The sequence below is a fragment of the Dipteris shenzhenensis genome, chromosome 28 (assembly GCF_047967505.1).
Source record: "Dipteris shenzhenensis isolate YYH24624 ecotype China chromosome 28, Dip_SZ_1.0, whole genome shotgun sequence".
In the NCBI taxonomy this organism is placed as follows: domain Eukaryota; kingdom Viridiplantae; phylum Streptophyta; class Polypodiopsida; order Gleicheniales; family Dipteridaceae; genus Dipteris; species Dipteris shenzhenensis.
This window is the reverse complement of record NC_141623.1, coordinates 30,621,467-30,635,305: the sequence shown is the minus strand read 5'-3', so window position 1 is coordinate 30,635,305 and position 13,839 is coordinate 30,621,467. Positions and strand designations below refer to the sequence as shown.

The 13,839-nt window shown below is 39.5% G+C and overlaps 1 pseudogene; it reads right to left on the bottom strand.

The window, feature by feature from the left end:
• Positions 1 to 12,313: 12,313 nt before the first annotated feature.
• Positions 12,314 to 13,616, bottom strand: LOC147883442 (uncharacterized; annotated as a pseudogene).
• Positions 13,617 to 13,839: the final 223 nt, after the last annotated feature.

The window sequence follows — 13,839 nt, the reverse complement described above, 5'->3', positions numbered from 1 at the left end:
GCATGAGATTGTGTTATCTTGGAATACAACCAAGGAACTTCGACAGAATCATGGAGCTTTAAGGACACATTTTTCAAATCAATGATAGCAGCATCTTGAAGCAACCAATCACATCCAAGGGTCACAAGGAAAATCTGATGCGGTAATACAATAGTTTGGACTATGAATTTAGTATTTGCTAACTATAATTCTAAAGTAGCGCCTGACTTTGTATCGGCCTTATAAGTAAGATTATCACCAAAAGTGACTCGGCTTTGAGGCAGGAATTTTTTGATTAAGTACGAAAAGTTTGTAAGCAAAAGTAAGTCAACTGCCTGAATCGACCAATACTAGCAAAGGTTTATTCTAACAGAGGGCCTCAATTACAAAAGCTATGGGAGGGACATGAGGAATATCTGAAGTTGGAACCTCCCTCACGGCTTCAGCCGGTTGTTTCTCGAGATTAATGAATCAAACAAGTTTGGGGCGATCACTTGAGCATTCTACATGGGTTGCACCATCCGGAAGTATTTGCGAACATGACCCTATCTATTACATTGAAAACAATGTGGTTTGCCTTGAGAATCACGATCTGGCAAGCATAGACGATCATCAAAATTTGATGGCCGACTAGATCGGTATAGATTACGTTGGAATTGCATTGTATTTTGAATGTGGTCAATGTCCATCGGGGTCACCGTTGATGGGATTGGTGGAAGCGGAGGAATTTTTGCAGCATTCTTGCCTAAAGAGAACGTGATTCTTTGAGTGATTAGAAGTGCCCCGTTCAAAGTCTTCAGCCTCTGATCTTGCATTCTATGAGACACATCCGGTTTAAGTCTTGGCCACAAGAAAAGAAGTTTAAGTCTTCCACCATGTTAGGATCAACCCGCAGAAAAAGATGAGTGAATTTAACGCCAAATTGTGAGACACTATTGGTGGACTACTGTAGCTCTTGCAACTGAGTGAGTGCATCTTTTAGAGTGTTAGTGTTACCAAAAGCTATTGTGAGTGCATGAACTAGATGGAGCCAAGATCATTTGATGTCGTCATCCAGCTAATGGTACCAAGCCGTCGCCAGTCCTTTGAATGAAGGTTTTATCTCAGCGACAACCTTTTGTTCATCGGACCATCGGTGATACTCTGCCAAGCAAAATGATCAAGCCAGAGATATACGTCTTCCTCAAGAGTATTGGAAAAGGGTTTTGACCGCACATGAGAATCATGACCCAGATGATTGATCTGTCGCGATGTCAAATGAGCAGTTAGATTGGCCACATGCATATTTGATTGGATGAGCTCGGATAGCAGGGTCGCCAATACTTCATTCGTAATCTATTGAAATGAGGGAGAAGTTTGCTCTTGACTGTCAAACTCCATTTAACCCAACGTCTCCACCACTAATGTAATGACTAACTTAGCTTGCATACACAGGGTTTGACATGAAGGGAAAGAGTGAATCAGAGAAAGAGCACAACGCGATGCAAGAAAGGGGAGAACATCGACTGTCTTCATTCATCTCAAAGGGTCACCCTTATATAATGGCCTTCAACGGCTCTTCAAAAACTATCTAGGCTACATCAAGAAAGCTCACAGTACCGACGACTAGGCACGGCTGCCCTGCCAAGCTGGCATACTCGTCTTAGTGACTTGGCATTACGCTATCCTTTAGGGGGCCATATCTTTTGATCTGGCAGGAATTTTGCAGAGCTGTAAAAATAAAAAATGCTCATCAGCTTGTGCTCTATATGTTGAGCACCTCATATCTGCCATCTAACATTTCCACAGGCTAGCATCATTAAATCCTCATCATTGGAACCACCTCCTGATCCTTTGCAGTGCACCCAACACATAAAATGAATTAAGATAATCTTTTTTCTTGCATTTAATGCTTCGACGCATAGTCTACTAGCTCAGCCTTAGAGGAGATCCAACTTTACCAAGTTAAGTCAACCATTGCCACATTACTGGATTAGTTCCCACCAGCATCAGTCCTCTCAGTTCTATCATCGGTGTACTTCAGCTCAATATCTTGGCATTTGGCACTTCAGCACCTTAGTGTGACACTTGGCAGATTGATCTTCCTCCTCGAATTCAAGATTGTTGCACCTTTGCACACACACATGTCACCCATGTACAGTCGTGTTTATTGACTATTTTCTGGCATTGGCTCCTACATGCACATACATTAGCCTAGTACAGCCACTTGGCTACATCTGACACTCAGTTGTTGTCATCATTTTACAGGCTTGATCCTTGGCACACACTTGTTCTCACATGACTTAGTTTTGACCATCTAGCATAAGCCCCCCAGTGGTAACTCTCACATAGTGTTCTCATGAGTAGACACTCTCGCCGATACACGGGTAAGCCTCTTGCATAGAGCACTAGACCACCTCCAGCATGGAGTTATTCACATCACGCAGTTAAAGATACACTAGTCATGACTTTAGACAAGATCTGTGAATGGAAAGAGAACATTCTTCGACCATTCATTGCCACAGGGTATGTACCACTAGCCTATGATGCAGACTCGAGCCTCATTGGCCTTGACAGATAAGATACAGACACAGATGCTTTCGATGTTAGCATGGATCAACCCGTAATTTTTGATCATGCACATTTCTCGGCAAGCCCTCAGCATGAGACACACTTCTCAGTAAGCCCTTAGCATGAGGCACATTTGGAAGTAAGCCCTCAACACTAGGCAGTCCCATCTACATTAGCACAGACTGATTCTAGTGATGTACAATCATCACTCTCATGCATGGATCCGACTCCATCTTTTGCCACAGATGCAGGTACTCTATCAGCAACAGTTAACTTATGAAAATGTAGTTATTCAGTAGGTAACTCCTCAATACGAGGCACTCATATCTTTTGCCACATGCAGAGATACATGCCATAGTGCATTCATCTCTTCAGGTGATTCCATTCTAGCATCCATCACTGATGCTTTCACCTCTGACATAGAGCTTACCTTGGGCTCAATTCCCATTAGCAACTCAGATCAGCACATCAATCTTCAAGACATTCTCGCATCGGCTCAGATATTCTTCATTGCACCCTTGGATCTAGTGATCACCACCAATTTCGATCAACAGATCATTCCTCAGCCCGAGGACACCTATGCATCAGTGCGGTCCTACCCCTATGCAATGGACATCATCAGGTTCAGCCATAGTGCAACTTGGGGAACCACAGTGTTCCATCATGCACTTATGGTTGTTATATACAGTCCGTACTTGATGCACATTAGTGGTTGGATCCACGACTTCAGATCAATCCCCTCGTCAGCATTTGGCATCTCATATGCATCAAGGACATCTTATGCATTCATAGTTGTATTTCAAGCTTCTAGGCCTTTGGGAGGCCTTTCTACTGTTAGCTCCTTCTCGATAAGCCAATGACAACTACTGCATCCCATGCTGATGGATGTTGAGCTATGCTCACATGAGACGCGACCTTCAGCTCATGATAGCTGAGCATACAGGTTGGACAGGTTTCTATACCTTATCATTTGTTCGGGCCTCTTCTTCAGGAGAGCAATGTATCATACCTACACCTTCGGCCCCAGATTTTCAGCCCCTGGATCACTCTATCCACACCGACTATGTCACATCATTTGACCCCACATCATTCGACAGAGATTACATTACTGCATCATACCTCACACATTGATGTCAATTCTTTTGGGTTGGTGACACCCTCGTATGTCACAACCTATCAGATTCTTTCTCCATCACTACATTGACTAGCCTCACGTCTAGATGCCTCTTCTACAAAGCAGTTGTTGCAGAGTCCACGGTGACTTATGACATGTTCAACCTGGACATGTTCAACACGCAGTCATCATTCGATCGACCAATCTTTGATCTAGGTGGACTTGACTTTCTGCATATTTCCTTCCCCTTCCCTTCGGCTTATCTTCTAGGTTTTATTTCCAAAGGCGAAGGATGACCCACAACTTAAGAGGGGGGAAATCCACGATATGTACAAGATCTTATAAGTTGCACTCATTGTACATGCTTGTGCTATGTACATGCTTCAGCTATACTCATTGTGCTGACATACGCACATACTACTCTGATTTCTTTTCAGTTTTATTTTTAATTGTGAATGCTAGCATACACACCAAACAAAATCCATAAAAAGTTCTTGTACATGCACCCTCTACTTACCCAGTGCAATTTAAGAGGGGGTGTTAAAGATAGTGTAAATTGCACAGTCCACATAGGGCATAGGGGCAAACCCTAACCCTAACCCTAAGGGGTTTACATGTATATATTCAAGTTCATTGTCAATACACTTGGTGTACAAGTAGCTATATAGTGTGCACTCCTCTCTCTCCCCCTCTCTGACTTTCGCTATCAGCCTTGCACATATTAAGCATCATTTGGCTAGGCTTGCCAGGCTTGGACCCATTAGGTAAAAATGCAATATCAAAATTTAATGGCTCTAAAAGAGATTCGAAAGCATAGGATAATATATTATATGCCTTGTTCTAAAAAAATGGTGTATCTTTACACCACATTCAAATATATTATTCAATCAAATGGTGTATCTATACATCACCTATATATTGAATTCAACAAACTCTTTCGATATGTTGCATATTGAGTGGAGGTCCACAACATTTTTAGCTTCATTAGCCGTATTTATATGGGTGTGATACATTTGTTGCTCTTATTTAATAGAGGTCACAACTTATAATTTTGGCAAATTTTGAGGTTTATTATTCCATTTAAGTGTGGCACTTACACATCTAGGTTCCAAAATACCCAATTTATGAGTCTACGAAGTGATCTTGAGTGGAGGTGACCAGTTCAAAAAAAAAGTCCAAACGAAGCGAGAGAAGTCCAAATTTTTTGAATCGTGTATTCTGTGACTTGCTATGAGACAATAGACAAATGATATGCGTAACATCCATGAGAATGGAATACAGATATGCAAGAGAATGATAGAACACTAAAGAACACTGTATTTCAAAGCAATAGCTCGCACAACATCTGTGTACACAATGACCTCGGAATGCTAGTAATAACATGCGTACAAAACCATCTAATAGTTAGAGAAGAAGCCGTTAAAGACTACAACCATTTGGAGATTCGAACCATCAACCCTTGTGGCCAACCTACCTCGCACACCCCTCTAGGTCATTGCTGCTAACCCACATGGTTATACAATAACACATGGTACTCACGGTGGACTATGCGAATCACACATGCACATCCCCTCCCTGAAGTCAGATGCCTTACATAGTGCAAAGTGTATGTGCAACAATCATTTGAGGCATAGCCTCGATAGAGAACTAGGTGCGGTAAGTTAAATCTCACCCTACACTCAGTACACAAGAATTACAAAGCATCTCATTCCAAAAAAAACATTCACTCTCTGTAGTCGCAATGCTTGTATGAAGTCCTTTTTTAATTTCTCCTCCTTGTCCAAAAGCATCCATGCATTCCAAACATCTTCAATGTTTCTTGTCCAAAAGCAACCACTATAGTGATGTATGCACTTAGCTGCACAATGACACTTTATTCTGCGAGGCCCTTTCGCAGCCATCACCGTAGTTCTACTCTTCATCCGAACTAGAAATGTATTGAATAGGTGCAACAATGCCACCCCTCTTGCTCAGTCCTACATCACTACTCTCAGGCAACTCTGTCGGTAATTGTGTCATCGCTCCACTTGAACCAGCATCTACAGTCATCTCTAACTACCGCTTCTACATGAACATCTTCAATCTTCGATCTTGCTCCAGATCCATCAGCCATTACAATGGATGAGGCTTGGATCTTTCCACTACCTGCTGTTCAGGCCACTGCTCTATGGGTAATACTTCATCTATCTGTGCACCCGATGGCAATTGTTGCTGCCATCGTTCCTATGCCATTGCAGGTCTTTGAATCACCATCGACTCATAGGAAGGGGGATCTGGCAACCCCAAAAAAGGTGTGTGCTTATTAAAATACTTCCCTAGAAACTTATCAGCCTCTTTTCACCAAGGAGGATGAGGAGGTAATGACAAACTGAAAGCACAATTCCAACCACAAATAAAGTAAATGCCTATGTCACTTCAGTGCATCTATTCTTTTGCTATTGCAGAGAACGGCTTCCACAATGCCCTCTGCGAGCTCTTCATATTTGGCTTACCAATCCTCTTCAATCTGTACTGACTCCGCAACCACTCCTTTTCCCTTATCCATACCACTGCCACCAAAAGAAGTGCTAGACCCTTTTGGTCTAGAACTAGTTAGCACTTGCGGACCCTATTGCTGACCAGAACTCGCACCAGCTCTCGTATCTCCATCTATCTTGGGTTGTTGTTTGTGCTGAACCAGCTCTCGATAGGTATGTAGAACAATAGCCGCACTCCATCCTACCACCTGCCTATCCCATTCTGCCCTCACATCACCCTGAAGAGCTTCCAGCCATCTGCTCCATTTTAACACTCACATTCCTCAAAAAAACCTGCAAATACTCCGCCAGCACATCAGTAGTATGTCGGCATAGCAAGTCCTGCTCAATGCTCGACACATACTCCGCATGCAGCTACTGTGTGGCCTCCGAATGTGCTTCCGCCACTTGAACTCTTGCTTCAAGGACTGTCATCCAGTCCTCTAGTTGCGGCATCCACTCCTGCTAACCTCGCAGAGATTCATTTTCCATGCGCAACTGCATGACTTCTACCTCCAAACTGGTCACTCTAGCAGGTTCTCCCCTTGCACCAATTTGTGAAGCTATCCATGCGAGCAAATGTGAACAAAATTGCAACTACACATGCAACGTTTTATCATTTTTGTGTTTACTCTCGGGTCTAAAAACCCTTTCTCTTTGGACTCTTGCCATAACAACAATAGATAAGGACTTACTCAGGATTATTTTGCATCATACTTTGAACATGTTTAATAAAGGCTTCCAAGCCTTTCATTTCATCTATGTCAAGTGGTTTGTTCTTCACAAGAAAAAATCTAGTTTCATCCAATGGAGATATTCTTTGTGATAAAGCATATGGCTCACTCCATAAATTATCTCCATCCACTGAGTAGTGCTTCCATTACATTACTGGAATATCATTATGCATGATAAACAAAAAATAGGGTAAATTTGTGTGCCCTATTAATGCATCATCTCCTCTTTTTATATGTGACTATGAATGCTCTCCAATCAATCATTCTCTCTAAAATAGCCACATCTAATTCCTTCTTTTTAGACCCTCCGATTTTTTTCCCAATTTGAGATGTCAGATCCTCCAATGTCAGGACATCCCTTGACTTAAATTCGCCAGAGATAATAGTAAATATTTGATCAATGTCTTCATGTGTATGCAATGTCTTCATGTGTATGGTTGACAAGAAGAAAACCAACTTCCACATCTTCAAATACTTTCAAACCAACCGGCATAGAGCATAAACTAAATATATATCTATTCTTGTTTTCTCTCCAATAGTTATTAGCATGTATACGCAAGGTACATCTATGTGTATCTATGGTCTTTTGTATTGCTTTCATGATAGATGCCACTTGGTTACTATCATGTTCATGCAAATCTTCAATCCATACATTGCAAAAGAGTAAAAATCCATGCACTAATACTCCACACAAGTGTGTTTTTAGTCCATGTTTACCCCAGCACTATATTAGAGAATTTGGGAAAATCCCAATTCCCACAAAATAAAATATAGTCACTTCAAAAGTAAAATTTGATGTTTTTTATTGAAACATTAGCTCCATTGAAGACCCAAGTTTCAGTTATGTTGGGGGAGACTAGACCATGCACAATACTTTCCCAATTCCTAGAACCCAAGCAACAAGCTTCCGTATGTTGCTATGGCAAAAGGCCTTAATAGATGTGAACATGGTCCCATGGCCATAACATTTGTTGATTTGCTAGTGAAAGAAAGATGTTTGTTGTTTCATATACATCAAAACCACAAACAAAAGCCAATTTATAGATGTTGTGTTAGGAAGATTCATTGGAGTAAATTAAATTACAGTATTGATATATGCAATAGGATTGTTATAAAGCTTTGACATCCATCATATAAATGTGGTGTTCAAAAAAAATTTTAAACTTGCAACAACTGTCAATTTTTATTTGGTATATTAGATGTATCAAATTAATGCCAAATGCATATGTTTCTATGTTGAGAAATTGCACTATTGACATATGCAATAGGATTATGGTAGAGCTTTGACATCCATCATATAAATGTGGTGTTCAAAAACACCATTCCATCACAATAGAGCTCGTGAAACTCTCCATCACAATAGAGCTCATGAAACTCAGAGACATGGTCTTGATAAAAACCTTTTTTTGAATTGCTTTCTTGTGCTAAATATAATCAAAACCATTGACACATATCCAAATTTGCAACTAAATTTTGCATCACATTGTTTAACACAATCATTAACAATTCCATACTAGTATTCATACTCACAAAGTAGCTCATCTCTGAAGGAGATATCCTTTATGGTTTGCACAGTAATGTAGCCATGGGCACTCAAATCTCCTTTTGACTTTTGAGCCCAAGGTGGTAGCTTAGGGATGTATAAAAATATAACATTTGTACTTTCTTTATAATACATTGAGCTATTTATATATCCAACAATATTTCCATACAATACATCTCCCACAATACATACATTTCACATCTGTTAATGGCTCAATGAATGGATCTTCAAGCATTCCATAAGTCTTCATCCTTGGGAAAAACTTGAGGAGAGATCTCCAAGTATCATAATCATACTTTGGACCATTATATACCATCAAATCTTGTTTCTTCTTGATGCTCGTATGTACAAAAAGACCATATCCTACCCCAAGTATTGTTGATTTCTTTACTTCATAATGGATGCCATTCATTTTGAACACGTGCTCAATGGGTATGGGCAATTCATGCTTCCATAAACCATTGGATGCAAGATCAAATTTTGTAATAAGATAGCTCTTCACTTTTTTAGGACAATCTGCAACACCTATCATATGTTTAAAATCAAAGAATCATTCTTTTAGTGGAGGAATACAAACTCACATCACAAAGCACAAAGCATTTTTTGCACAAGGTATTAACTCAATGTCTATTAATTCTTTCAAAAAACAAATTGAGACATGATGTTTTGGAAATCGAATCTAACCAAATAGTGTCCAAATATAAATCAGAATGTAGGTACAAATGTTTTAGCTGAGCATTTGTGTCTACAACTCTAATTAACAAGATCACCCAGATTCACTAAGGGTTGTCTATGCAATAAAATTGAATCAAGTTGGCTAAGAATGTCCTTGCAGCATCGGCAGTGATTCCCCTTTCCTTGCATCCAAGAACCATAGCAAAGAGTTTTGCCTCACTATCTTTCAACGGCCCCATTTTGGTAATTTTTCCTAGCATGCATTCTTCCTCTTCATTCAATGTAACATGTTGAGCATGCACCATACTTCTTGTAGTAGGACAAGTCCCTCTCACTCTAGTTTTGGTTATAGGTGAAGCAATACCTTTCTCTGTGTCTTTTTTTGAACTATAAGTAGGCATATGAGATTCGACATTCATCCTTTCGAGCACTTCTTTTTTTTTTCCTTTGAATTCAAGGATCATTGGTTGAAAATAATAGAACATATCATGCCCTTCGACAATCGGAGCTTTGACCAAATCTGTTAGAAGAGATGGCACTGCGCACATGTACTGCATCATCTAGCATCTGTAGGTACAGCAATAACTCGTGAAGCAAAATAGAATCACCACAATCTATATCAAAATTTGTAGGGAAAATGCAATTTTTTGCTGGATTAGCACAACCTGTGTAAGGCAAAACATCAATGAACACTGTTCTTGCTAGTTTGCATTCCTCTTTGAAACAACACCACACTCTCATTAATGGTTTAAACTCCACTTCCACATTCATCCTATCTGGTCGAATGATTCTACTCTTTATATGCTTGTGGCATGCCATCGCACCCCAAACCATGAAGAAATGTAACTTTCTGTTAACATGATGCTCCAAAGTGTCCAGCATGTGTTGCACCATGCCCTTTTCTCCTCCAGTGGACCAAATGCCAACATGGTAGTGACTGAGCAACCATTGTAGAAACTCTAAACACCCAAGATGGAGAACAAGCCAATGCTTCCCATTGCTCATGTTTGTTTGACTTCGAAAAACAACGTTCGAGCAATAACCCTTTCAAATCTATTATCACTGCTAGTCTTATTTTTGTTATCACCTCTTTTGACATTATTTCTGAGGGTGACATTATGTCTTCTCCTTTACCTTCTAAGATTTCTTCTTGCACCTTGGCTTCATACAATGACATTGCATCTTCTCCTTTACCTTCTAACCTTGCATCCACATTTGTTAATGGAACATTCACTCCAGACATTGCATCCTCAACATTTTCAATCAACCATGTTGAGCTTGGAACTTGCATGCTAATATTCAAATTAGGCACATAACGAATCATTGGATCGGGTGTCACATATACAGGCAATGCTTCTAGCAATGTGAAATTGAGATGGCCAAGATCTGTTGATAAACAAGGAAATGAAATTCATAAGTAGAAACAAACTAAAGATTGAGTTGGAAAACCAAATTGTCAAACTTTAGGTTGTGTGGTCTCAATGAATTTGTTTGTGTGAAAGCATTCATGTTTTTCTTTTTCAAAACAAAATTGGATTACTAAAAAAAAGAAAGCATTCATGTTCATATGCATAGTATACCCCCTAAAGTTGTTGAATCTATACCCTTTCAAGTTATTTTAATCCCCAGAACTACATATCCTTACAATGCCAAAAACCTTTGCGTAATAGATAGAGTGGAGTCCAACATTATCTAGCATTGCCCGAGTGTTCCCACTAAGAAAATATTTGGCCAAGTGGCCAAAACATATTTGAGCATTCATATGAAGTGAATAAGGATAGAAACAACAATTTACACTAATTTATTCATCACAAAACATATTCAAGAATACATATGTTCATGTTTGAATCATGGCAATGAGACAGAAGAAATTTCCAAGTAATATTAAAAGATCCTTGGAACAAAATTAATACATCATATGGAGAATATAGCAAGATAACATATGGAAAACATGAACACCATATAAAAGGACAATTTCAAGGACCTGTTGCTTCCTCTTCTATTTCCCAAAACTTTGAAGCGTGTTTTTGTAAATGCTCACGCTGCTCTTCATTGAAGGGTTGAAGCTCTTTTTGTCTTGATATGCTATCAATTTCTTTATCCCCTCCACCTTGAGTTGTATCATCTTCTTTTGGTAGCCCCTCTATTGCCAATATTGGTTCTTGCAAGCCAGCCCATTGTCAAATTTCATGATTACTGTAAGCATACGTGCAACATATACTTTCCACCTTTGCCAACTCCTCATAAGTCTCAATAATTGAAACAACATGCCTCTTATAAGAAAGAGACTCTATTGCAGCAAGCCCCTCAGAGAACAAGTCCAATACATACTCATCTTCTCGACAGAAACCCATGATCATGTCTTTCATGATACTTGAATGTTTTCTTTTCAAGGACAATTTAATGTCAAATTCATCATCATCCTCCTCGTCATCATCATCCTCATCACTTGATTCTTCTGCACCACTTGATTTTTCATATTTTTCATCTGCAACATATATTGATGGCTTACATTGTGCATTGGTATAGCGCTCAATATCATTGAAATGCTTCTCCTTGCTTACCAGTACATAAGCAATTAAGCCATCCATAGATCCAGTGACAAATATATCTGCAGTTTCAAAATAAAGGCAACCAAAGTGTATTTTATATTGTCCACATGTCTTATTTAATGCATTCTTCAAACATGATACATGATCCATGGTCAAGAACACCACAAGAAGGAATTGCACTGGGGGAGAAGCGATTGTCATCAAGCTTTTCAACAAACACTCAAAGCGATCCTCATTCCAATTTCTACTTCTGTTTGGTCCATACATTACATCCAAAAAAGCAACCCCTATTGCCATTGGCTCTTGGTACACATTATGTATAAATTCCATTCCCTCCATGTTTGAACCGACTGTGTAGAACCTCCAAGGCCGGGTGGAATTCCGTCCATGACTTGAACCTTCACTTTGTCCCATAATCCACCTCAGATACCCTTTGCAGCATCAGGCAATGGTGGAGTTTCCTTGCCCTATTGAAGCTTCAGTTTTAACCATGAATCAGAGCAACCACGAATCTAATTATATAATTCTAGAGTAATTTTAAAATGTAATCTGCACTCATCCCAATTTTTTAACATTAAAGAAGACCGTTCTACCGATATAAACATATAAAGTTCTTCTTATAGTGCAGCATCTCTCTTGATCTGCATAGCTCATCCTTCAATATCAAGAATCATGGCATCAGTCTTTGTTTTAGTTATGACTACTCTACCTTCCTTAATGTCATTTTAAATTTGACAAATTTGATCATCACTCAGTCCACGCAAGCATCTAAACATTGAGACTGTGGGTTGCCTACGGCATTTTCCATCTTGTGAATATTTGCCTGCAATGTAATCCTCAAGGATGGAGATCCAACCATCATAAATGGCATCGCTTGTAATTATCATATGTACATCCTTTGTGGCAAAGCTATTGCCCAATGTTACCTTGCTAGTGTCAATGAAAGCCTGCAAAATATATGAATCCATTAGAATGCAATAATTAAGAAAAAATTCTTGTAAAAAATGATTCATAATTAAAATATGTACTTACATCCCAATTCTCACGTTCTAGATGTCCTTTTGCAAGCCCTTGTTGTGCTTTCTTGGGTTTGTTAAAGACAATCCATTGTCCCCTCACCTGCTTAAGTATATCAATGTATGGAGATTGTCTCAAGATATTTTGAGACTCCAGGTTTGCCATCTTTGATATCTCCACACGAAAGCATGCGGGACAATTCAGTACAATCCTCGCCTGACGGGTGCAGTAGTAGTTATTTCTTTGGGCCGTGCTATTATCATCATTAGATGTGAATATTTTAGTAGCATATATTGAATGTTGTCCAGATAGTATCCAGTAGTGGCACTTGGCTAAATCCTTTTTATCTACCCTTTCTAGGGGCTGCTTTGTTTCAGGATTGAAAGGCATTAAATCCGCTATAGTAGCAGGAGGCCTAGAGTTATAACCGAAGTCTACAGCAAGCTTCTCCACATGGTCTTTTTTCAACCCTCTATATACATAGCTTGGAGGAGCTTTTTGACATCTTGCAACTGGAATTGGAAATGTTGCATGTAACCCGAATGGGTAGTATTTTTCATATTCCACCAAGCCTGATGGTTTCTTTTGCCCTTTTTTTCCTATGACCTTTCCACTTGGCTCCAATTCACTACCACTACTTCTTTCCACAACTGCTAGCATACCCTCTAGAGGTGTTCCTTCCTCTGGTACATCAATTATAGTTAGCTTTCCTTTCTTTTCCCCTTCTCCACTACCACCTGGTGCTTGAACGATAGTCGACTTTCCTTTCTTTGTTCCTTCCCCACTATCTTCCCCACTCTTGTGCTTCTTTAATGTTGCTGAAACTTTGCGATATGATTCAATGATTGTTGTCACTGTGTCAATTTCATTTCCATCAATTGATTCAACACTTATCCAACCTCTTGAGTGCATGTTGTCATCTACGTCAGACTTCATACGAGATGCTTCATAATCACTAGGATCCAAGAAAAATTTCTTATTTTGATTTATAATGATTAACAATCCAATATCTCCCTCTTTTCCAACCACATCTTCTGTGATTTGATGTACCGATCCACCACAAGTGTATGCACTTTTGTTAGGTAACAAAATAAATAAGTGAACTCGTGTCAACTGTGCTCCCTCAATACTGTATATGTCAAAGTACCAAGGTATGCTT